The sequence below is a fragment of the Parasteatoda tepidariorum genome, chromosome 9, assembly GCF_043381705.1.
Source record: "Parasteatoda tepidariorum isolate YZ-2023 chromosome 9, CAS_Ptep_4.0, whole genome shotgun sequence".
Lineage (NCBI taxonomy): Eukaryota > Metazoa > Arthropoda > Arachnida > Araneae > Theridiidae > Parasteatoda > Parasteatoda tepidariorum.
In genome coordinates this window covers 35,288,910-35,315,423 of record NC_092212.1, presented here as the reverse complement: position 1 = coordinate 35,315,423, position 26,514 = coordinate 35,288,910, and the positions used below count along the sequence as shown (strand labels likewise).

At 28.5% G+C, this 26,514-nt stretch overlaps 1 protein-coding gene across 1 annotated transcript in view; it reads left to right on the top strand.

Moving 5' to 3' along the window:
* Positions 1-26,514, top strand: part of LOC107445025 (glutamate receptor ionotropic, NMDA 2B) — a 236,863-nt gene that overhangs the window by 46,149 nt on the left and 164,200 nt on the right. The window contains exon 2 of the mRNA XM_043047036.2: positions 18,410-18,473. The gene's annotated coding sequence lies outside the window, so the exon portion shown is untranslated. The remainder of the gene's footprint in view (positions 1-18,409; positions 18,474-26,514) is intronic.

Here is a 26,514-nt window from a genome sequence, read left to right as displayed (position 1 = left end):
TCTGAGGTATATTTTGCAGCTGTATATATATATATATATATATATATATTGTCATCCTGTGTTAACCAAAAACTTATGAATTACCTTTCAATTCACGCAATGTAAATATATGAAATAAAAATTATTTTATTACCTAAGATTAAAGAAACTTATGTTTGGATATTAATCTCTATATTTTAAGTTTGAAAATCTTTTTTGGACAATAAAACATGATATTGTTTTAATTTCTAAATCATCAAATAGGAAAATAAAAACGAAGAATATCCTGTAGCGGGGAATGTTAGCTAAATTTGTTTTCATTTTTAAACATAACAATTTCTTAATTTGAATTGATTGTTCTTGTTTAAATGAAAATAGGAGAAAATAACTTTTAAGTTCGAATACTTTACTATGTAAAAAGAACAAAACCCTTTAAGTTAGAAACCACGCGATTAAAATGTGCTATATTGATCTTATACTTCAGTTGTCAAGCTCTTTGACACGATTGTCATTCAATGAAACGAAAACTTCCACTCTTTAAAAGCAGAGAGAAATTTTTTATTTTCAAACCCAGGAAGTGCTTTTAGTTGAAAAAAAAGCATCAGTTATGAGTTTATTCGTGCATGCTTTTTGAACATAATTATCTTAAAGTAAACTGTTAAATTTTAACAATTAAGTAAAACATTTATTCCTCTCATTTAATAAGTGAATAAATTCTTACTTGTCACTCATATTATTTACCTTCAAAATCCTTCTAAAGATAATCATGTTTAGAGTTATTATTTTGACAATCTACACAATTAATGTTTGTAGGGTTTTCAACTATGCAACTATGTCCCTGCCCTTTTTTAACAATATAGCAATCAAGGTCGGTAAATATTTTTGGCATAATAATGCTTTTTTTTTTTTTTTTTTAAATCATTTGATAGAGGATGTTTTGTACTGCAGGAATCTATGTTTTGTTATTTCTACGAGATCACGTAAATTGAATAAAAAGTTGACAAAATAATATTTTTCGGCGTCATTTAAACACGTAAATGCTGCTCGTGACATTTGTATTGTGTATGGAGATATAGTCATAGCTGAAAGAATCGGTCATGATTAGTAGAACAAGTTTAAATTGATTTTAAGAACTCACCTTATTCTGATTGCTTAGTTGAATTTAATAAAGAGTGATTAAGCTAACTGCATGAAATTTCGAGTCAAACAACAAGAGAACTGACAGAGAATCACCGTACAAAAAAGCTGGGAACTTAGTAAACAACCCGATAATATGAAATTCAAGAATGCGTGTTCAGAGACGGTTTTCAAATATTCTCATACAAATTACTGACATATATATATTTTTTAAACAAAAGAAGTAAGATTTTTCAAAATTTATCCCAATTCGTAGGTGATTAGTCACTTACACTAATGAAACAGGTATTTTTTGTGCCAATTTCGTTCATTATTTTTAAAAAATAAATAAATTTAATAATTCATAAAAATCGTTGTATATGTACTGATCAAAAGAGATGGGTGATACTAATTTTCCTATATATGTTATAACAATTTGTATTCTTTAACCTCATTCTTTAATGTACCTCTGATTCCTTAACAAAAATTAAGTGTGAATGTACGCAAATTTAACGAATCCTTCTTTAGAAAATGTAAGTGAACAAAAATTTCAATATATCTCTGATTACTGGGGGGAATAAAGTAGAAAAAAGATGATTGTTGCACTAAGAAAAAAGGTGTAGTCGAAGTGACTAGAATATGGTAAAATTTTCAGTGATTCCGCCTCTAAGGGAACACGAAGATTGGCAATTGTAACCGAAGTGCTATGGCAATATCTTAAATAAAATTAACCATGAAATATAGTTTTATAATATGGAGCAAAATTAGGGAAATTTCGTAAAATTTGGTAATTTTATCAGGATCCCTTAGAGCTTGGCAAATAAACCATATAGTCCATAAAATTTACTTTTCATTTTTTTTTTTACTAAGTGTGTGGTAGAAAAATATAATTTTGAGAACCAGTATTTCCACTGAACTATTACCATATAAAGGAAAAAATTACTAAAATATTGGTTTACCTATCGTATTGCACATCGCATTCATATATTTACCAGCATAATTGATTTTTTTTGTACCAGAAATGTCATTACCATACAGTAATGACAGTACGGTAATTTTACCAAAGTATTTCTCCCTCCGCATAGAATAACCTTAGATTCAATTTACAATCAAACTGTATTTGGATTGGGTATTTTGTAAACTCGCCTTCCTTAACAGTGATAGGTCAAATTTTCAATATGACTCTTTTTATCCCTGGAGAAAATAATAATATACGACGCCAAATGTGTGTCCTGCTTCTTTTTTTACAATATTAATGATTTATGGGGTGATTTCGTAAATTCGTTACAAACTTTAAGATTAGGTATGGCACAAAGTAAGAATTTTGAGTTACATAGCATCACAAGTCCGCAAATGTCATATTAGGTGATTAAGCACATCCCCATAATAAACTTGCTGTTGGTGCGCATTGAAAACAAATATTTTTAATTATTCAAATTACATTAGTTTAAGTTTATCAAACAATAATAGTTTAAAATTGCATTAAAGTGGCCATAAATTGGTTATTTTCTCGTAATCGCAGGATGGAGTGAGCTTATATTAATTAGTTAGTTAATTATCATTTATTAACTTCTGTTCTGAATCATCCAGTGTGCCAAAGAATGGTCTTTTCAAACACTTTGTTTAATAAGAATTTTAAAGTTCGATTTTAAGGTTTATTTTAATGCTTTATTTATAATAATGTATGTATATGTTTTATTGTATATGTTAACTCTTAAGTAAACCTATCATGAAAATATATTTGTTAAAACGTGTTTTATTACCTTGTATTACTGAATTTGTTTAAAATGCATTTTTTTTTCGTAAAAATAATAAGAAAATAATTTTTTATTTACAATGTTTCATTCATTTATACCTCTACACCTTTGGGCATTTTGCCAAGAAATGTACATTAACCGATTTTAGCTCTGCTCATTGACCCAACCAAATTCCTTAAAGTGGTTAAGCAACTTTACTTAAGAAGCCCCATTTATCATTTATTCCAATAGACGCGGAGGTTTAGTGGGAGAAGTTAAATATTTGCTTAAGAATTTTTTCTACAAGACAAACACATTGTAAGATTTTTTTTTCAATTAAGGCCTTGTAAGTTGCCCTTTTACCTAACGTTCAAAAAAATGTAAGCTATTTTTTATCAATTTATAACGTTACGATTTAGTGAAAGAAAAATTTAATGTTTTTATATTTTCGGTAATATTGTTAGAACTAAAAAAACATGCATTGCTGTTAAATTTTGAAGCTATCAAGATTTAAATTAGATTTTTCACTATTTACAAGAAAACTGCGCTTATTGATAATTGCAACAAAAAAAATCCCACTAAAACCAATTTTAATGCTGTGAATTTTCACTTTATAAACCCAAATAAAATTATATAAAGAAAGGGTTTATTTATTTAATTCACACAATTATTTCCTCAAGTTAAAAGTGCGATCTGTTATTATATATAAGCATCGTTTTAATGGAAGTGCTTAATCTGTTGGAAAAGTAATTATACACCGCTGTGAAACGGTAAAAGCTACACACGATGCCTTTTGTCTACAATATTACAAATAAGAATGCACCTTAATTAAAACCTGATTTATTATTCTCTATTTAAAAAAAGCAAAGTTCGTAAATCTGAAGTTTAGGTAATCTAAACAAACTGAAACCACTTTTAATAATTGTTTTAATAAATAATAATAAATAATCGTTGTAAGTTAACTTTTATAATGATAACAAAATTAAAATATTCTTATTTTATTTTATGCAGTGTATTTTAACGTCGTATTTTGAAAAACTACATTCTTCTAATAAAACAAACAAATGCGTACTAACACTTACTAGTCTTCGTCACGTGTTCTACAGACCAAAGCTATCTTAATATGCTTTTTTCAATGGATCTGATCAAACGCTGCGATCCCAATGACGTTGGTTCCCCAACGGCGTTTAATATCTTGGGAACTCTCTCAACGCAACCCATCCATCTTAAGCGAGGTCATCATTCTTAGTTTCCTTTACACTAGAAAGGTAAAGCTTTTAAAAGGGTTCAAGATCTTTCATCAAAAATATGCTCAGGGCATTTTATAGGAAAAGACTTGATGACTCTGACACTAATATGCTTTTCGTATTACCTATAAATTGCATAATTAAACAAAATTATCAATCTCTAAATTTTTCAAACTTGACCAAGTAATTTTCAAAGAATCATTTTTTTGAAGGATTAAAAGTCTATCTTTATCTGATTTAGTTAGAAACCAGCATTCACTACCGTGCAATATGATAGGTCTAAGAGAGTTGTATGTGTCTTTATTTGTATTGCATCATAAAAGAGCATTCTTGGAGTTTCACTACTCCAGGAAGTATACATGGATTTGGTGAATTGGAACACTCAGTGAAACATGACTTAAGTGAAAAGTAGTAGAAGTCTCAATATGTAAAAATAAATTCATCAAAATATAATTTGAATTTGAGACAGTTTTATTTTAATTAGTACTAAACGAATTTGAAAGTGTATCATTAAACATTTAATGTTGTTTAGCTTTGTTTAAATTCTATTTCTCTGCCATTACAAAAGAGTAAGGTATTTTTGAGGTTGACAGATGATAAAAATACACCTGGGTGTAGAAAATGAGGTTAGAATTTGCACCAGAAATAACCTCCCTAATAACACTCAATTTCAACATCATTTACACCTCATAAAACCATCCGCATATATAACTCAACAGTACTTTTATTTGAAATTGGGTTAAATTATTCACACATATAGTGTAATATAGCTTAATGTAGTTATTAGTTCGTTTGAATGCTACTAAGTAACATACAACGTGGTGGCAACTTTTCACCAAGTTCTGTAAAAAAAATATTCAAGTTGTTTTACTTCTCCAGGAATTATCCATGGATTTGGTGAAATAGAACACTTAGTGAAACATCACTTTGATGAGAAGTAGTTGCTACCATTTTCAAAGTTAAACTACAAGAATTTTTTTACAGTATGGACAGGATCTCATAAAACCATGTACACTTCTTAAAACTATCCTCATGTATAACTCAGCAATATTTTTAATTGAAATTGGGTGAAATTATCCACACCTCAATTCTACTCATTTACTTGAAGTGTAGTCTGTACACTTCAGAAAAAAAAATAATCCCTCTAAGCTGGTTGTTCTAAAGTAGATTTTCAACAATCTCAATTGCGAATAAAACAACTTCATACACCTTGATTATTACAACTCGAGAGGTTGATCGTTGAGGGATGTTTTGGAAGTCTACTTGAAATTAACCTTCAATCAAACTTCAAAAATGAGACTTCAACCAATCAAAAAACTCAAATAAACCTTAAAACACCTTAAATTTTTGAAAGGGAAAGCCTGTACTTTAAAAGTAAATTTTTTGTATTGCACAAACTTAGAAACATGTTGTCTTTAAAAGAAATCTGTACTGAATCATAACTGTATACGATTTCGGGTTTCAGTTAAGAATCAAACAGAAATCACATAATATTCCGATGTCCTTTCCTCGCCTTAAAATGTTATGATGCAACTGCATATCAAGAAAAACATATTTCTCAAAAAGCAAAAATATTAACTTTCCACCGAATGATTGATTTGAATACTTCTGCAAGAGACTTCAATAAGAAACGGTTTTAGAAAAACATATTCAATATTTCATATCCACATCGAATTCAAAGAGTTTTATGGCCTCTTGAATTACTAAAATCTATCTTATGATGTTTTCAAAGAAGGATGCACATTTTAATAAAAACTTTTGACTTGTAATATAAAAGTAAAAATACAATAATTACGATTGTATTATACAAAACTTTAGTTATAACTCGCATAAAAATGGATCATATAAATGCATGTTTCATGCATAGATGCATGCTTTCCGAAATAAAAATATTGAATGGAATTTAAAACGAAACTTTTGATTAGTATATTACGGTATATCGATACAAAAAAACATAATTTATAACTCTACAATCTTAAATATAACGTCTTAAACACTTAATTGAACTTGTACTGATAGTTTCTCGGGAGAAATTAGTTAAATTTTTATTGGTAGGTTTTATGTAAAAATTTTATTTACATATATTTTAATATTTATTTTTAAAAAAAACTTCAATCGCTCAATAGTAAAATTTCAATAGCAATTCAGACATACTTTTAAGGGCTGTATTAAAACTTATTAGAACATTTTGCTCAAACAAAACATTTCATGATATTTGATAAAATTCTACCTGTACTTTTCTATTTTTTCAGTAAAAAAAAACATTTACCACTTTCGATACTCGAACATATTTCAAGCGGCATCCTGAATCTCAAAATATTGATTTTCAGAAAACTTTAGCGAAGATTATTAAGTTAGTAATATCCTCCTCGCATAAGTTGGAAAAATGCTTTTAGCATAAATATTGATTGCAGGCAAAAAGAAAACCTTATTTTGTATCACGGAGAAAAAAAATTAAGATACAAATTGACTGATTGGAAGCCAGGTTATTTTTTAATTTAGACGAAATTCTATTTATTTTAATAAGCGGGAAAGTCTTAAAAATTTAATAATGCTTATTAATATTTGACTTGAATTAACTCTTGTGTTTCTTTCTCTTAAATATTGACATAGGGAGTGTTTTTAGCTGCGAAACAGTTTAATTAAAAACGTATTAAGTTAAAAATGTTTTCTCAATTCTGGCATTAAAAAAGTTACTTTAAACAAGAAAGGATAGCTTTTTTTGTAATTGCTTTATAAGATAGTTAGTGACAACTATAAATAAGAAATAATAATGAATATTCAGATAAAAATAATATTAATATTCCGTGAGTAGTTATTATATTAAACATAAGAAGTGCTACAAAATTTTTGTTTGCTGTTGTAGTGTTGGCATTTTGTGAATAAAAAGAGCTACTCTCGTGCTCGTAAATGGAAATCCTTTCACAAGATTTTTAAGTACTTATTTAGTATTACTAAATATATTACACATGGCACCTATTAAATATTTGCTAAGCCTATTAAGTGCTTCTTTAAAACTATTTGAAATTATTAAGTACTATTAAGTATTAAGTTTTTGACATCCGGTGGCTGAGTGGTAGCTCTTCGCGCTCCCGTGCCACAGGTCCTGGGTTCGATCCTCTGGTCGGGCAAAGTTGACTCAGCCTTTCATCCCTTCAGTGGGTTGATAAATGAGTACCAAGTATGCTTGGGAACTAAGCACTGGAGGTTTAACGTTAGGCTGACCACCTAACCGGAACATCTGCTCCTGCATCCCTGAGCCCAAGGTCAAGAAAACTGAGATGGGCACATTAGGCCTTTGCCCTCAATGGGCTGTCGCACCACTGAGTTTAGTTTCTTAAGTACTCATTTAATACTACTTTTTGGCACTTATTTAAAACTTACTAAACCTCATAATACTTACTGAACTAAAAAACATACTTAACTTAGAAGTCTCTTCGAGTTTAAAGAAAGAACTTGATAGGTTTAGCCTACTTTTTAAAAAAAAAAAAAAAATTATTTTTTGTAAACACAACATATTTCGTTAATTGACGTTATTTTATAGCTCACACTGCGATAATAAGTCTGGTCAAAACTACCAGAATATAGTAGAATTAACGTGATTCACAGGATCTATTGGAGCTCTAAATGCAAGTAAATGTAAGTAAATTTCACGGTGCTTTGGTTAAATTAACAATAAAATTTAGTTTTATAATATCCTATAAAATTCGGCCAATTTAATAAGGTTTAGCAATTTTATCAAGATACTTCACAACACGGCATAAAAATTATTTATTCGGTTAAATTCAGTTTTTAGTTTTGTGTTTCTTACCTGGTGTGTGGTGATTGGAGCTTTATAATTTTGAAACCTATATTTCTCGGTAAGCCATTGCAATATAAACGGAAAACTTACCTAATGAAGGGTTTAAATACTGTATATTTTTGTTTTATTAATCAGAATAATTTTTTTCATCAAAATTGTCACTACCATACCGTGTGGTAATTTTACCTTTTTTTTTTCTTCGTTTGTGATTTCGATATTTTCAGGCAAATTTTAAAGGCCAAAGCATTTTCGGATTGTACTGAGAACAATAATTTTAATTATGATACAATTTCGTTCATTAAATTATACAAACAATTGTACTAAGTTTAGTTACCCTCATTTGATTTCAAAAAACAAATCTACGAAATTACGAAATTGCATCTACTTTTAGCTCTTTTTAGCTCATTATCTATTGTTATTTTCATATTTTAGAAAGTATAATTAATGTCTCAGTTTAAGTATAAAAATCACTTCTCTACTATCTCTGACTTGTTAGGAAACTGAATATTAACATTTCAATTTTCATTCTATTTTTTTTTTAATTTTAAAATTTTAATTTTTATGTTCTAGTTTTCAAATGAAATTCCAAGGAAGCTTTCAAACTAAAACAGCGAATAAAGTCAGAAATTGTATTCCGCGGGGTTAAGTAAAAAGTTTTCAGCCAAAAACAACTATCTTATAAAATGATAAATACATACTAAATCAGCAAACCTATCAGTGTAACTCAGATCTGGGTTACTTAAATCAAAAAGTCCTCCAAGAAATCAAACTTTTCTCAATAACGTATACAGGAGTTTCTTTGTCTTCTGAATTGGGTTAAAAATTACAAGACTACAAGAATTACAAGACAAAATTACAAGAACATTGTTAATCGTAAACTCAAAATTGGGTTGTCTGTTCATCGAAGGAAATAAAATATAAAATGAAAATTTGGTAGCATTTACTATATATACCTAATCTCTGTAATTAAATAAATATTACTGTTGGGCTTACACTGTAAAACGTTACAGTAAAAATGGAATTTATGGTGAAATGGACTTTGCAGATAAAGCATCCGAGGTACCAGTACTTTTTGCCGCAAATTTATCCAGATTTTACAGTGTATAACGTGACTGATTCTTTGGCATCTATGTTGCACACACTGATGCCTTAACAAATAAAGGAACGCTTGCGTTAACAATCGCACGGAATCAATGTGAATATTGTATTACGTTTGGTTTGTTTAGAATTTCCTGTGACGTGATGATTCAATAAAGGGCTTGTTACATTCATTTATATTTCTTTCATTTAACCTTTTCCCTTACTTACATGCTGCATTTCATAACATGCATTATTAAGCGAATTCTTTTATTTTCGTCCCCTCTAATCCCTTTCAAAAATTTTGTCTAAATCATTGTTTAAAAAAATTGGAATTTTAAGTGGAATCATTATAACTTCTTGCGTCCTTCAAAAACGTTCTATCTCCTACCTTTCATAAATTTGTGCTAATACATTTAACACAAAATCTGCGAAAACTAAGTAATATTTAGTTATATTTAAAACTAAGAACAGGAACAAAATAAGAATTTGAAATACAAAGAAAGTTCCTTTTTAGAAAGGGTAAAAAGAAGAGAAAGAATTCTTTTGTACCTTCGTCGTCGTTTCATTTTTGGTTTAAAATTCTTCAAAGCTATTAAAAGACATTACAGAGTTTCCGTGATTCAATTAAGTGAACTATGAAAAGTAGCAGAATAATTCCGAAACGAGTTTTTTTTAAAGGGGTTTTTTTCAAATTGCATTTTTTTTTATAATAAATGTTACACAAATATTTCATTTACTTTAGGCTTAACTTTTTTAAAACTTCCACTCCTTTGTCAACCCAACATTTGATACAGGGAAATGATTTTTAGAAGTCTATGAAATAATGGAAAATAACATTTTCACGCAACAAACTTATTTTCAACATTCTATACAAGTCCTAAAAATAAATACAGATATTCGGATTCGGGTTATGACGTATTCAATAAGATTTCCCTTTAATTACTATTAAATGAATAAGAGGAATAACACTATTTTGCGAAACTCACTGAATTGTGAAAAAATAGATGCTTTCGATGATACTCTGAGTGTCAGTTTTAAATTCAGTGACGGTCATAACTTGTGTTTATTAAAATAAGGTGGTATTTGGGGAAGCACACAAGACCTTCGACCTTCATCTCTGATAAAGAAGCAACAACATTAAAAGTACGCATGCTCAGGAAAAAATATCTTGTTATGCTCTACATTTAATCACCATACTCTAACTAAATTTCGCCAATCTCGCCGAAATGTAAATAAGATTTTTTAAGTTGTTTTACGTAACTCAGTAATTGCAACCCTGTACTTGCTGCGTACAATACTAATTAATCAAAAGTGAACTAAGTTCACAGTTTTATTTTTCTTCACATACCTCAAAAATAAACCACGCTCTACATGCTGCATAAAGTTAACTTAAAAATATAAAGTTCGTAGAAAAATGTCTGTCAGGTAATACTGCTTTCTAAATAACCGATATTTCAACTTTATCATAATCTTTAAAAGTGTTTCCATCATGTTTAATATTTGTTAACTTTCTTCAAAGATTTTTAACAAATATTCTAAGCAATTGAAATAAGTTAAATCACCATCCTCTTACATCCTTCTAACATTAACTCAAGAGTAATTACAGAAAGGGAAAAAAATAATATTTTCGATCTTTAAACTCCTTTTTTTTAAATTGAGATCTTTAATAACGAAACTTGGGTACCGTATACTTAAATAAAATACAAACTTTTCTAAATCACGAAACATCTCTTTAGAATTCGGGAGATCTTTTTGGTAAGCAGCTGAAATGCTTAGATCTTGGTTTCGCTGTGAAGTTTTGGAAAAAAAAACTCGTTGTTAGTACGATACACCAGAATATTAAACTCAGAAGATATAAAATAGGATGATAAAACGCCCTCAGTAGACAGTTTTGCTTCTTGCTTGGAAATTCGGTTTCGTGGTATTGGTTGAGCGAACATAAATCAATAGGGAACAAAAAAAGTTCTGAAAAATAAAATTGGCGTGCTGAAATATTTCCCATGTGGCTTGTTAGAAAGTATTGTTGAATAGAATTTATGCCGCAATATTTTTCATTTTTTTAAAGAAAACATAAGAAAATATGTCTTACATTTCTAATACGTTTTATGTTTTATAATTATTATTTATTAATTAGATATCTTTTTCTTAAATAAAATGCAGAATAATTAGTAATATACCTTATGGAATGCTAAGAACTTTCGTTAAAAATTATTTAGTGACTATCATTTTAAATCGAATAAGTTTTTTCAAGAGATTTATTTGTAGTACGCCTACTATATGTTTTATTTCGAGACGTTAATTAAAAGTTTTGAAACCTATGTTTTACAACTACAGTTATTAATTATAATTTAATTTTACATAAAACTTTTTTTTGATATCATAGAAAGCTTTAAAAAATATAATTTTAAATACAGAGAAAAATAATACGTTTATTAAAAAGCTATATGATGCAAAATAATTCTATTTTTAATGAGAAAACTATATATCATTAGTTGTTATTGTTGTTGCTGTTTAGGCAGAGGGGTGCGATTGTTTCTGTTTTCCAGTAGCGTCATCTTTGGCCAATAATTCGACTTTTGCCTCACCCATACGTCACACCCGTTTATAGGGCTAACCCACCCATACATCCATTCATTCATTCATCCACAGATCGTAACTTTGACCTGAATCAGTGAACGATTGATCTCCAATCAAGTACCCCCAGAGGTATTGGTTTGTTATGGGAACGTGGAGGACTTTGCGACTCAACAGATTTAGCGTGCATCATTCACCTACACGAGGAGTCTTCGGCCGGTGGGGTCCGAACCCACAAACTCTTGGACATGGGCCCAGTGCCCTACCGACCAGGCTACCTCGGCCCCATATGATTAGTTAAGTATAAAAGTAATAATTACACTGGGGATCATTATTTTCTGTTCCATAAGATTTTTAATGAAACTAGGATATTTTCGCATAGCTGATTTCAACCCTGTAATTGGTTTCTCTCTTTATACTATAGTTAATTTCTAAATGACTTTTTCTGTCTATTTGTTATCGATATGTACAATCTTAAAGATTTTATATATAACAGTGGGTCGCACAAATGTTGCGACGAAGATCAAGGGGAGTTATGGCACATCGTTAGAATTAAAATTACATAGAAACCCAAACTCGGAAATGTCGTCATGTGCTGTAGAGGTGCTTTCTTTTTATGCATTGTCTCTCTCTCTCTCTCTCTCTCTCTCTATATATATATATANTATATATATATATATAAGGTTTTTAAACTTCACACCGAAAATAGACTAAAAATGTCATTTAAAAATATCTAGCTTTAGAAGTAAAACTAATTTTAAATTTGAAATTCCCACACCCGAATCGGGCAGGATCAAGTATTTGTATATATGCAGGAATAAAATTTGTTTAACAATATTATCATTTATGTAATTTTATGTATCTGAACGAAAAAATGAAAACATGTGTTAAACAAAAGCAATGAACGAGTTCAGAATACGAAATGACCAGAAAAGAAGGATATAAAAGAAACTAACCTATAAAAAGTGGGATATTGATTAAGATTGAACTAAAATGAACGAGTTGAGATCACGAAACGATCAGAAAAGAAATGCTTAAACGAAATAAAATATAAAAGCTTCGATTTCGACTAAAAGTCGGGTAAAATGAACAATCTGAGACCTCGAAACAATCAGAAGAGAATTTAACATATAAAAGTAAAGGTTTTGAATGAAACTGGAGTAAAATGAATGAGTAAAATGATCACGAAATGGTCAGAAAAGAAATATATAAAAGCTAGGGATATTGAATTGAGGTGAAATTAACGATCTCAGATCATGAAAAGATGCAAAATGAAAATTACAAAAGAAACTAAAATATAAAAGTAAGGGTTTTGAATAAGACTGGGGGTAAAATGAATGAGCTGAAATCATGAAATGATCAGAAAAAAGTGAATAGATCTCAGATGAAAGAGCTGAGATCATGAAATGATCAGAAAAAAATATAAAAGACATTGAAAAGAAGCAGATTGCTAATAGATCAACAAAAAAAAAGGCAAAAATAAAAAAAGATGGGGTATTGGATAAGTAAGACAAATGAACTGCTCAGATTGCTAATAGATCACGAAAAAAAGTAAAAATGAAATTAAAATATGGCATTAGATAAATAAGACGAAATGAACGGCTCAGATTGCTGATAGATCTCCAAAAAAGGTAAAAAGGAAATTACAATATAAAAGATAGGGCATTAGATAAGTAAGACGATATTAACAGCTCAGATTGCTAATAGATCTCCAACAAAGGTAGAAATAAAATTATATAAAAGATTGGGTATCGGATAAGTAACATGAAATGAACGGCTCAGATTGCTAATAGATCAGCAAAAAAAGGTAAAAATAAAAAAGATGTGGTATTGGATACGTAAGACGAAATGAACGGCTCAGATTGCTAATAGATCAGAAAAAAGGTATAAATAAAACTGAATAAAAGATGGGGTATTGGATACGGTAAGACGAAATGAACTGCTCAGAGTGTTAATAGATCCACAAAAAAGTTAAAAATAAACTTAAAATATAAAAAAATAAAAAAGCTCAGATTGCTAATTGCTCAGATTGAGCTCAGATTGCTAATAGATCTCCAACAAAGGTAGAAATAAAATCATATAAAAGATGGGGTATCGGATAAGTAAAATGAAATGAACGGCTGAGATTGCTAATAGATCAGCAAAAAAAGGTAAAAATAAAAAAGATATGGTATTGGATACGGTAAGACGAAATGAACTGCTCAGAGTGGTAATAGATCCACAAAAAAGTTAAAAATAAACTTAAAATATAAAAAATGGGGCATTGGATAAGTAAGATGAAATAAACGGCATATATTGCTAATACATCAGCGAAAAAGGTTATGATAAAATTAAAATATAGGAGGTGGGATATTAAAGGAGACTACAGTGAAATTAACGAGCGAGGTGATTTGACTGTGTAATAAGTTCTAGAGATAGGCGAGCAATAGTAATAGGGCAGACAGTTCCCTTAGTTTTAATAAACGATTTGCAAAAGTTTGCTATTCGGTCAAAGAAACATTTGCAAGCCTTATTGATATAAAATTTTATTAATAAAATGTCAAACTTTTCCATTCGCTAAATTTATTTGAAATATATAATATTTGAAATAAATTAAATTGAATAATATTTGAAATCTGATTTATAAGTATTTAAATTCCTTTCTAAATTACAACTGTTGTTATTATCAACTTCTTTTAAAGTAGTCAAAGACAACGTAGAAAACAACTTCATTTTATTCCAATATCTCAATAAAAAATACTTCCTTTTTCGCCAATATCTTAAGATACGACTTTCACTAATACATTTAAGAAAACTGAATTAGTGAATGTCACAAATAAATTCTATTCCGTAAGACGCCTGGAGCACAGCAGCAATATCTTAAGAAAAATCTTGCTTTCAGTAAATATTCATTTTCTTTCTAATTTCATTAACAATGGAAACTTCTAAATTCATGTTTGAGTAATTATTCATAGGACTTCGCAGATAATGGTTTTCTTTCTATGCATGACTATTTTTTTTGTTTCATGAAAGAATGAGTAAATATAATTTTTCTTCATGCTTCCTTTTGTCTCATTTGCAATGCAAAATTCTAGAAAAATTTTATCGAAACATTATTTTTTCGGAATAAAGAAATGTATTGTACGTACTCAGAGTTTGCTTTTTATCAAAATTTATCAATTCTTTTATTTAATATAGGTTTTTTTTAAAGTAAAGAAACCACGAAACTTATTTTCATTATTTAAAGAAAGCTCTAGAATCTCAAATTGAAATTTCAAACTATGCTATTAGTTAGAGTCATGGAATGAATATGATTCAATTTTAAAGTTCATTCCTATAATTGAATTACGCTATGTTTTTGTATAAACCATATGTCTAAATATTGGAATTAAAATAGAACATGATGAAGAAAAAAATAAGCCGATTCTTATAGTGGTAAAACTTAATTTTATCCTATTTTGTGAGAAATATATCGTACTATCTGCTTTCTTTCAAATATAATCAAAGTTTAAAAAATTGAAAAAGAAAAAAATATTAATTTTATGTTCAAGTAATATTCATGTTCAAGTAATATTACATGGAGCATTGAAAATAATTATTTTTCTTTTCTGTGCCTAAATACCTTTTCTTGGTTTAATGATAAAAAGTGGTAAATATAAATTTCTTATTGCTTTTATTTGAGTAATTTAATGTACTAAAATTTTAGTCAATCTTCTGTTTCCTTCTAAACAAAAAATAAAGAAAAAATAATCATTTATGTGCAATCATTGTCTTTTGATTTAGTTACTTTTAGATTAACTCTGGAACTTTTAACAAAACTCACAAAACTGTGGAAGTTTTCACTGAATTTATGCAAGTTGAAACAATTTTTAATATCAGAAAATACACAATTTAATTTTCTAATTCAAAATTCAATTGGAAAATTTGATTAAGTTCAGACATATTTTGCAGTGTCCATGGATAAAACAACTCCGGTACACTTACCGTACTGAATGAGAATGCCATTTCTGGTTAAAAAGAAATTATTCTGAAATAATAGGTAATAATCATAATAAAAACTGAACATAGTGGATTTTATCTCTGTGTTTCGAAGTGAATGGTTAGCAATCGTTGCAGGACTCGTCTGTTAATTAAAACTCGTCTCCAATTAACATGACATTCATTTCCATTGGGTCTCTTCACATGTTAACATCTATTGGAATGAAATTACAGAAAACCTTTGCTAAAGGAAGCTTACGTCATTCATCTCCTCGTCTACAGAGCTGACTCCTTAGAGATACTCGCCCGAATAAAAGCGCAAAATTGGAAAGCCTGGTTGTCACGTCCACAACATCACTGGTATAAGGGTACTAGTCTTTAACACTTTCTTGCAAACGGAGGTCCAACACCAGCCTCTCACGTCTGACCAGCGGCAACATTATGCGCCCACTATTCCGAGGACAGGAAGATTCATAGTTTGTCTAAGCTAAGAACTTCTCCCGTCACAAAGTATGAGGCCGTCTGCTGCTCTGGAGCTGCTTATTCCAAAAAGGGTAGCTTCTCTTCAATCTAGGGCTAACACAGTAGACCGAAGGAAAAGATTCCCCTTCTCTCGCTGACCCGAGCCGTAACCTGTCCTTAGCAATGACCCTACAACCCAACTTAAAATAGCTATACCAGTTACTATAGTTACCGCCACGAGCCCAAACATAAGACAAACTATACACACCTTGCCCTAAATGCCATCAATACAGAGCATCGCCCGAACACATCTTAGACTGCTCTGGAATTTTATGAAAATACATCTATACCCCCCCCCCCCACTTCTGTTTATTGATTTCATGCGTGTCAATGATTCACAGATTATAGCCTAAAATAATTAGATAAAGTAGCATTATGCCGCCATCTTGGTGACTGCAACTCTCTTGCGACTGCAACTTCCAGTGTGGAAATATTGAGTTTCTATTCTTAAACACTCCATTTTATTTATCAGTATTTTTATATTGTCAAAGAAAACATAATTATCTACTATTTCTTTAATTATTTTTTTTCCTTCCTGAAATTATATATTTAGTTTTCATTTCATTCATAGAAAATAATGCTTAATCTATAAGTTAAATTTTTCTCATTTTTTTCCTTCATAATACTCCATAATTTATTTTTTCTAAACTCTTTGAAATTTTTTGAAGTCTGAATTTTATGAAATTCAAAGGAGTAAATATAGTTAGACATAATTAAAATAATATTAGTTTTTTTTAAATATTTTAAAAATAAGGCATGTGATAAAAAGTCAATAATTAGTAAATGGGGCCTTTGTCACATTTAATAACAAAATAGATGAGTTCTGATTTGTACAAAAATTGATAAATATTTCTTTGGGAAATTCTCATTCAAATTCTGAATATTAAATATAAAAAAAGTTATTTTACGCTGTAGCAAAATTTTACTATAATATATGAAATATTTTAAATTATAAAAAATAACGAAATTAAGAGTTCAGAAGGGAATTAGAACATCTTATTAAAACGTAGAAATTTTAAATTTATTCATTTCAAAAGTATTTAATATGTTGCGCTAGTTTACGTTTAATTCTCCCAACGAAACACCCAAATACATAAGTGCTATTAAATTTATTTTGTAAGCTCACTAACGAAAAAAAATATTTAAGTTAAAAACAATATTGGTAGTCTATTTCAATTTCTTTCAGGTGAATATAATTAATGGAATCAAATTTCTTAAACCTCAAATTGAAGAAAAAAGTTAATAAATAATAGTTCATAAATAATATCATGTAAAATTTGTTACAAATTAATAAATAAATTAACTTACATTTTGTAATGTGCAGTTATTATTATCTCACTAAGCTTTTTCGGCTTTCCGGCAGAGCCAGGAGCACGGCAAAGTTTACCATATTCTGTTAGTTTTGATGATAATTCTTTTTTCTCAGTGTAGTGTCAATTTAACCACAGAATATCATGGTTAAATTAAAACATGTAGATATAACTTTAGAATTTTTATGTGCTAAATATTTATTATTCATTTATATTGTTATAAATTTATCGTTCTGTTTGCTTTCATTACAAATATATTAAAAATACAAAAATTAAAAAAATTAAAAATACAGGACAATGACCTTTTTTATGTTTTAACAAAATATTTCGTGCGATCTCAAAACTTTAAACGTTCCATTATTAAATAATAACTAAAATGAATATTTTTGCTCGATTAACAAAACCGTTGTGTATTTAAAACAGTTGCTATTCGGAATATTTTAACAGATTAAGTGATTTAATACCTTTTATTCCCAAACAAGTTGTTTTAATTTCAATATCACGGAGTTTAAAATAAGTTATTATTCTATTATGAGAATAATTACTAGAAGACATAAAATAACGATAACTTAGAGAAATGAAAGTACTAGCATAAAAACGCATGATCAACCTGTCCATGTTTGAAAAAACCTTTAAGCAACCGAGCATTTTCGATCGTAGATTGCTGTAAAAAATTCTCAATTTTGCTGACACATTGTCTTTCAAAATTTTTACACCTAAAACTGAAATAAAGTGTGTAAAATATTGTTTAGCAAGCAATGGTGTTTCAAATTGCATTTAATTTTAACTTCCGCAGAAACTATATTATATTTCGTTTATTTGCAGACAGACTGCCCTGAATTATCAAACCACTTTATCTCATAATTAAATTATAATTCTTCATATTTTATCAAATTAAATATATAGAATTTTTTTTTGACTTTTTTGCATATTTTTAAAATGATTCATACTCAAAATTAGGTTAAAAACTTTATGTTTCAGTGTTTGTTAAATGATTTTGCCTTTTTTTTGTAAAATTTAGTGAATAATCAAAATTAATTGTTTGAAGCATTATACTAATTATAATTTCAATTTTTTATTTTTTAGATTACAATGAAATTCTGATTAGCACATCTGAAGATTATTAAATGATTTTGGATTTCTCAAATAGGTATGTTTTTCTTTATTTATAATTTCAAGTGGTGATAATAATTAAATCTGGTGATTTAAAAAAATTTTTCTTTTCATAAAAAACGAACAAATATGCCTTTTTGTTTAAATAAAATATATAATGTATATATTTATATTTTTAATGATTTTTCAAATTGTGAATTTTATGTTGATTAAAAAATAACATTTATTTATCAGAAAAATAAATACATATTTTTCCATGAAAAAAAAGAAGAAAAAAATTTAAATGCCGTGTTTTTTAAATTATAAATTTTTTTTAATTAGGATATTGATTTGGAAAAATGCACAAATGCAGGTATTTTTTACAACCCATTTATGAAAAGGATAATAATTACTACAAATACATAAATATGAATATTAATTATAACAAAGAAATTAATAACAATATTAATCATGGATGATAATAAATATTTTTTTCTTGCAATGTATAGTTGAGAGTAAATTGAATAGGCTCATTATAAAATCAATCTACCCTGTGTCTGAGAACAAAAAAAACTTTAAATAAAAATAGCGGACATATCTACAGACAAGACATAAAAAATTATAAGGACAAAACTATTACATTTATTTAAGAATACTGATAGATAAATAAATGTAAGTAAATATATCTTTATATAACGTAGGAACATTATGATCTAAAAATAGTTTCTCATTTCTGTATGCGCATTAAGCTAGAAAACCACGTGGCATTAAAACAAAAATCATATTTCTTCTGTTTTCATCAACCGAAAATTTTACAAATTTTAATTTTTTTTTACCTGTAAAATATTTCTAAATCGTATACTTCAAAATTGTATATATATTAAATACTTATATTTAATGTTTATGTATTAATATATCTTGCCACTAATTGCATACATTATGTTTTTTTTATTTAGTCATGAATTTAAAATTAAAGCTGTAGCTTCAAAAATTACAAAAAGTATTTTCTCAGTATTATTTAGTAACCCTATGATTTTACCTAATTACACTGAAATTTATGAATAATAAATTTCAAAACGTCAAAAACTTAGTAACAGTTTTAAATTATTATTAAAAATTTAATTTATTTTTGTAATGTGCTATACGTAAAATAATGTGCAGCCATTAAATGTAAATAAAATAATTAATGCAAAACTAATAATTATAAGTAATTCATCTCTCTTTCAGGAGTTTTGTTTAGTAACCAAAACAATAAAATTAAGCTTTGTGCTTACATTTAGGTTTTATCCTAATAGAAATCGAGAACTTAAGAGATGAGAATACTATTTTTAGAATGAATATAAATATAAGTATGAATACTCTTTAGAATGAATACTATTTAATTTGCTTATTATCAAGAAAAAATAAATAATTTATAAACAATCATAGGGGCTGATTAAAAAAAAATTATCTCCTTATTCTGTCATAATTTGTTTAAAAGAAATGAAATCTCTTAACAAATTTCTATATTAAAAAAAAAAACTTAACAGCAATAGCCTCCACTGTTGTTGTTGTAGGCCATTAAGGTTTTTGTTGTTGTTCGATTGTTCTTGTTTTCCAGCGGCACCATCTATGGCCAAGCAATCCACTTCAGCCACATTCATCCCTCACACACGTTTATTGAACGGACCCATTCAGTCATTCACAGATTGTAATTTTAACCTGAAACAAAGAACGATTCGAATTCAATCTCCAATCCATTACCCCCAGAGGTATCGATTTGTTATGGGAACAGGGAGGATTTTTACCCGACAGATTTAACGTGCACGAGTCACCATTTAGTACACGGGGAGTCTTCGGCCGACTGAATTCAAACTCCGGTTCTCCCGGACGTGAGTCCATCTTCCTGGCAACCAAGCAATCTCAGCAGTTTCCTCCACTGTTTCAGTTGTTTTACTTTCCTTAACATTTAGGTTTGCTGAGCAAAAACTGTTGGATATAGAGATTTAAAATCAGGAAGTTGTCTTGAAAAACGTACAATGAGCACCATGACATAAAAGAAAAACACATTTAATAATTTGATTGAGAAAAACGATCTGCTAAGTTTGTATTTAAAAAAGCATCCACGCCACTCTTTAGGCTGCAGAAATGCAACTACGTAGCAAAAATTTACATGCTGAAAATAGCATATTTTTATGAACTTAACATGAGTTTTTTTTATCGTATTTTATTTATTTATTTAGTTTCGTTTGAAAATTCCAAATTATTCGTAAGTTATTACAATTTTTTCTCACTTTTTTTCCTTAAGTTATATTTTGCTGTGCCGGGCATAAGGTTTATGAAGAATTTGGAATTATGAAGACGCACAGAAAAATTTACAAGGAATACAATGGAATGAAAAATGAAAGATTGGGTTATTACTTCGAGAAATATCAACGATTAAATTTGTAGTTAAAAATATCATTCGAAGAACGAACTTCGTAATGCAAATTCAGAATTAAAATTAGACAAACTAAAGATGGTCATTTATATTTGTGAACTTAGATCAAGTTTTATTTTTTTCCTTTTTCTTCAAAATTCCAATTGTTTTGAAAGTTATTGAAGTTTGAAGTGCTTTCTTCATTTTTTTATGTTTTTTTTTTTAAGAAAATCTATAATTCTCACTTATATGCTTGCACTCGACCTTATTAGTAAATAAACAGTCCAGATTACTATATAAGTCAACCAGCTTGTGTAGGGGTCATGGAACTGGCCTTGCAGCAGAAAGGTTCTGGGTTGTTATCTTATATAAGGTGAAATTTTTATATTGTAAGCAATTAAAATCCTTTCTCGTTTATTACTTCTTATTGTGTCATAAAATTCATATCCCAATTTTTTTTTCAAGTACTCAGTTCCTTATTTACAAAGCCAGAAAAAACTTCCGTTTTCTTATGATTTACATACTAATAAACCGTTCTAATGTAAAGTAGTCACAATTATACATTTTGTTAATAAAATATAGTTTTTGAAAACAAAATATTTTGACAGTAAATGAAAGAAAAATATATTGATCGACTTTTAAAGAAAAAAAAATGAATTAGTAGCAATCATAGGGTAAGGCGAGTGAAGCGAGCAATCAGCAGAGCCTCATAGTTCCTTTATAAAATTATTTAGCGAATCTTAGCCGAGTTATCATAATTGTTATTTCTTAAAAAAGTCATTGAAATCAACTTAAAATGTTATAAAAGTGCTACAATTCAATAGAGGGCAATTAATTCTATACTTCAATTTATTTCATCATTAATTAGCATTTTGAAATTAAAACTATCGCATTGGAAAGTGTAATTATCATAGCCGGAAACGACAAAGCTTACGTGGTTTGTCAAACGAATGAATGTCTAACTAATAACACAACCTTGAAAGATGTTCTCTCCAATGACTGGAAAAGACAGGTTTGTGCTTTAATAAATAGTTTCTCAGGTCTAAACCAAAACTTCACTAATTTTATCATAATAGTATTTTTAATTAACTTGATTGCGCTTAATAAAAGATGTAACAAATTAATGCAACTAATTGGAAACAGTATCAAATTTTATATTATTTTCATATTTGTCAAATCAAATAAAAATGTCACGAATACTTAACTATTTGAATGACTATTAGAATTAGTATTAGAATGTTTTAAGGGCTCCACTAGAGAATGTTTCATCTAAGTCGCGTCACTCCTCAATTCTCATTATTTCTACACATTTAATTCTATTCAAAAGTGCTTAAAAATGTCGAATTCATTGATTAAAATTTTTAACTTTTTGGTGTTTTAACGCGGATTTTGTACCTCAAGTCCACATTTATTGGATACAGAGTGGACCTTTTCTAGACTTCACAAGACTTTATAACTTTTTTTTTGAGACTTTATAACTTTTTTAGAATACCGTTGCAACAAATTTGCAACATTCACAAACTTACATTCACAAACTTACATTTACAAACTTTTTTGTTTTGTAAAAATGCTTATTTAATTTCTTATTGCTACAATAACACTTTCAAAGATAATATTTAACAGTAGTGCAGTTAGTTAGTTCTCGTCACAGCTTGGTAAATTAAAATAATTATCTCTCATTTCATACTTTAGTTGCATTTTTGACTAGATACAGTTTTAAATGAAAAATTATACTTTAAATATAGCGTATTTACCAATCAGTAATAAAAAAAAAGTTAATTAAATATACTTATCATATAACTTTACTTACTAAGGTAGCTTCATTGTTTTACTGCATTATGTAGTAAAAAAATCCAATTTTAATTTCTCTGATGAAATATGAATAATAATTAGAATTAAAAAAGAAATCATATCATATAATGCTATTACTTACTATAAATATGTTATGAGAGACATAAGGACATAAGGAAAAAACGTAGGGAAAAAACAAATAATCTGCTGGTAAATACTGATAAAAAAGGATAAATAGAATGTTTTCAAGTAAGCAGTCTGAAACATTTCGTGAAATTTAGGCTGATTACAACCAAAAATATCTTGATCTTTATACTTATTAACGAACATATCAACTAGAATGCACGAAATAGTAAGACAACAATTAATATTTCATATCATTAAGAAATATGTAATCATATGAAGTGTATAACCAAGTATTTTCAATGTAGTAGACAGAAAAAACAAACAAAAAATCATTTTCTATCAAAAAACTTTCTCTCGACCTAAAAAAAATCGTATGAGCTGAAGCAGCCGCTACTGTTTCGGGTGTTTAATTTAACATTGCATTTTGTTTTGCTAAACCGAAACTAATATACTTAGAAATTTGAATACAATGGAATATTGTAGAAAACTGTCTGCAATTTTGTGATGTTATAAATTTTACAATGGAACACGGTGGAATAATAAATTTATACTCGATAATTAGTTTGAGAATTATTAACGGTTAAAATTGGCGTTAAAAAATTCCATACAAATCGATCTGTAGAACACAGGAATTCAATTACACTGTTAAAGTTTGACATTATGAAAAGGCTAGTGTTTTGTTTTTGAATTTAACCTGAGCTTTTTTTCTTCAATTCAAATTTGCAAAAATTATTGCAATTTCAAAAGTTTTTTTTTTTTTTCGGGAATTGTTCCAAACCTTTTTCCTCTTTGCGTAACATTTCGCTTTTCAGCAAAAAAATTAAGGGATTTAAAGTTTCTAAATAACGATAGGCTGCAGAAGAAAGTACAAGGTAAGAAACTAGCATTAGACAATTAGCTCGAGAATTATCAACTGTTAAACTTATGGGGGGGGGAAATATGCTTGGTCGATTTTAACCCTCTGAAAAGCAACTACGGGGTTAAAATTTGACGTGCTTAAAGAGCCTTTTCTATTAACACAACTTGACACAAACTTTGTCGCATTTTTTTTAAGTTATTGCACATTAAAGTGCTTTTGCACGATTTTTTCAAGAGATGAGATCGAGTGAAAAAAATCGCTTTGAATTTCATCGCTCAAAAATTCACGCAGATTTTCATCGCGAATTTGCTTTATTGAATATTAACCCATTGTTGCAGAAAATCTTTCTTCCGCTCACGATAACTTTATCTTATAATCTCGCGTTTCCAGTTTATGTCAATCGAGAAAAAGAGAGATAAATTAGCTCTTGCATTAATGTTTAAAATTGAAAAAAAATCTTAAAGCTAAAAAAAAACGTTCCTTATTTGAATTGATATAAGTCTCGTTGACGAGTAAAATTACTTCTCATTTATTTTTTAATGAATCATACAATCTGCATTCTTTAGTTTAGTTTCAAATCAAAAACAAATAATTATTTTTTCCAAATTTAGGCAATCGCCTATTAAAGCTACAATACTTGTATATTTTGAAAACAAAATGCTCCGTTTTTTTGTAGGAAATATTAATGTTAAGGGGAAAAAAGCAATGATGAAAATGAAGCAATTACGTAGGTTGGTGAACGAAGTGAGTAAGCTTGAGTCCTCCTAGTATATTATAAAATTTAATAACTTATGCCAGTATTCTTTAAGATTTATGAGTAGTTTTAGGAACACTAAATCATTTTTTAAGCTCTCATGCGGTATAAAACATTTGTACTTTTAATTAAACATTTAGAACAGACAAGAAAACAACATTAAAAATTTTCTAAAACACGTTATAATGGAACCTAAAAATATTTTAAAACATTATTTTGAGTATTATATATTGTTTTTTTTTCCATTTAACATTTTGTTTCATATTTCAAAACCCCTAATAAAGTAAAACATTTATTAAATTAACATAAATGTTTAAAAAAATATTTATGATGAACGTAAGTTATGAACATATACCAGTCAAAATTTTTGATTGTTTTCCATTGATGGACCAACATAATCTTGATGGTAACCACCAATGCTTCCATCATGAACCATTATATTTTTTGATGGTAATCAACATAAATAACCATCACCCCAAAGTATCAATTCCGAGTTATTAATGATGGTACAACATAAGAAGAGCTACTTGTGTTGATGGTTTGTTCATGTTGAACCATCAGAAATTACTATCATAGTTTCTTAGAAATCGAATGTTGGAACGATCATGATCAATGTAGGAATTCGGACTGATTTATGATGTTCCAACGTAAAAAGAAACCAAATTGTTTTGACGAAATATTCCTGAAAACCAACAAGAATTCCAATTAGACCATCATGGAAATGTATAATTGGAATCATCATGAACCATCACGGATCATTATGGTTTGTTGTTCCATGAGAATCAAACTTCTCTTGAGGGTTAACCATTATGGTATTAAAGTAGTATTTTCCATCATGAAATTATGAATGTTTATGGAAATATAAAACCCATGAACGCATATTGGAAAATATTGGATAATGGTGACCATCAAATGTAGTTGGATAATCATCAATCGCAGTGAAACCAACATAAGCCATCAAATTGTTTCGATGGGAACATCATTAATTGCACAGAAACCAACAGAAACCATCAAATTGTTTCGATGGGAACATCATTAATTGCACAGAAACCAACATAAACCATCAAATTGTTTAAATGGGAACATCATTAATTGCACAGAAACCAACATAAACCATCAAATTGTTCCGATGGGAACATCATTAATTGCACAGAAACAAACATAAACCATCAAATTGTTTCGATGGGAACATCATTAATTGCACAGAAACTAACAAAAACCATCAAATTGTTTCGATGGGAACATCATTAATTGCGCAGAAACCAACATAAACCATCAAATTGTTTCGATGGGAACATCATTAATTGCACAAAAACCAACAGAAACCATCAAATTGTTTCGATGGGAACATCATTAACAGCACAGAAACCAACATAAACCATCAAATTGTTTCGATTGGACCATCAAGAATTTTGACTTGGGTATGAGTATAAATAACATGTTAATAAGCTTAATAATTGCTAATAATTATTATATCATGTTAATAGTTGTTATATTCCAGTTTGTATAATACTCTTGCACTTATAACTTAATATGGAAAATTTTACAGCGGCCTAGGCCTATAGGCCCATTCGCCGAATACAATGGAACAACAATTTTTAATTTCACAGCAAGTATATAGAAATAAAATGTTAAAAATTTTACAGTAACAACGATGGCAACAAGCCTCGAAAACATTGAAATACATCAGAACGAAGGTCAACGGACTCTTATAAATTAACATATCGCTCAAAAATTTAACATAAAAATAAACTAAAACAATATTGGTCGTGTTTGGTGTTGTTACTTTCAGGCCAACTGACCCTTATAGTGACGTAATATATCTAACATCTCGAACCCATTTTTACTTACTAGATACTACACTCGAATAAAGTTATCAATAGAATCGAATTGAGAGCTAGAGCTAGTTGCTGGGTAAAAGAAAATACTTAAGAATTACACACAAGGTAAAAGTACACATTAGTAGAAGCCTTTCCAAAAGGACATAAAATTTGTAAAAACCAGTAAAAATGAAAATTGTGAAAACATTACAATTTTAAAACAATATGTTAAAAAAAAAGAAATCGACTGTACAAAGCCATTAACATGCATAAAATTTCAAGGTATAAAATTATTTGTGGATAAAAGATAGGATAACGATTGCACAGACAAAATTGATAAAATAAGAAGTA